This window comes from Notothenia rossii, assembly GCF_949606895.1.
Source record: "Notothenia rossii genome assembly, chromosome: 6".
In the NCBI taxonomy this organism is placed as follows: domain Eukaryota; kingdom Metazoa; phylum Chordata; class Actinopteri; order Perciformes; family Nototheniidae; genus Notothenia; species Notothenia rossii.
This window is the reverse complement of record NC_136909.1, coordinates 66,949,702-66,951,265: the sequence shown is the minus strand read 5'-3', so window position 1 is coordinate 66,951,265 and position 1,564 is coordinate 66,949,702.

Genomic DNA, 1,564 nt, shown 5'->3' with positions numbered 1-1,564 from the left:
CAGGCTGCACAACCGCTCCTCTGTTACTTAGTACGGAAAACTGTTCAGGAAACAGTATGCACAAATGCACCCAAAGAAAAAAAGAATGGAAAAGTTGTACTTGCATTTCTAAATTTGTGGCGCTGTCATGGGTGCATAGAGCTTAGTTGTCAGGGTGTTGAGACATTTAATAAGCCATGTATCTTTGTCACTTTCTGTCTCTTAATACCATCTATTTCTCGGGATGGAGCGCAGAAGCAGCTCGAGGGGGGCCAAAGGTCAGGGCCCTGGTGACGAGGTGACTCCTCTGGAGACCGCTCAGCTCAAATTAGGCCTCAGATTGGCGTTCACGGTCAAAATAGTTAACCTCAGCTCACCTCATCGTCTCTTAAGAAAACATATGCTTTGCCTCAATGCCTCAGTCGCATTTCAACAAACTTTGTCATCCACAAAGGGGCACACATGCTGCACCATGATAACCACTGAAACATCTAAATATTCCTCGGATAAACAGTTTCTCTCAAATATTAGCACAGAGTAGAAACAGAATAACAAGGAACTCAGGAGTTGTTGGTTGTTACTAACAAGAATAAATAAAACTTCTTGGAGCAATATTGTTTACTTCGCCATAACCTATAAATTATTGTGCTGCCACTGGACAGAGAAACAATAAACAGAGTTAAATGTGGGAGCGGGGAATGGAAAACCTCACCAAGCCAAGGTCAAGACTATAACTGCCGCCCTGCAGAGTGATTTTAGGTGCATGTGGCCAGGGGGCTTGTCCAATAGCAGCCCAGCAGTGTGAGTTAGGGTGAGATGGTGGAGGTGTTGAGAGCCTTGGCGGTAATGACTTGTTGATGACATCAGGACATAGAGCAGAGTATTTTCTCTGCCCCGAGGTTAAAGGTCAGACAGCCCATTCACTGACCTTGTGATTTATTCCCTGGGCCTCCCTCGATCTATAATCACAATGAAAGCTATGTGTTGCTGGGTATGCATGACTCTGTCTGAGGTGGGCACTCTATAGAGACCCTTAATAATTTCGGTTTGTTACTTCAGACGTTTTTAGTCCCTGCTTTATCACTGTCTGCGACAACAAGCACTGTCAGCCAGATGACAAGCTGTGCTCGTCTTCAAATGGCGTGAAGAACACCTGCTTTCCAAATGCAGTGAAAGTCTTTTCAGAAACCCCTCTGTAAAGAGAGTCCATGAGGACATCCTTTATAGATAGAATCAGTGCTTTTCAGAGCTGCGGATTGTGCTGCTGGTAAGAACAGTAGATAATAGCTGCTACAAAGAACACATCCTGAAAGTTGTCACTCAGAGCTGCCGCTAGTTCTCGGGAACAGTTCGGCTCTGTACAATGTGTAATGTTTAACCTGACTTCCTGCTGCTCTTACGGAGAAACTGCGGGGATCACTGCAGTCAGCGCTAATGTCTAACTCTCCAACAGAGAAACAGGACCAGGTTGCAAATGGTATACATTCAACAAGAAATACATCTGATCCTGGCTAATGTTTCATACTGTAAAACATGTACAAATAACATATTTTATTGGTGAGAGTAAATCTCACAAGTTTCTAAC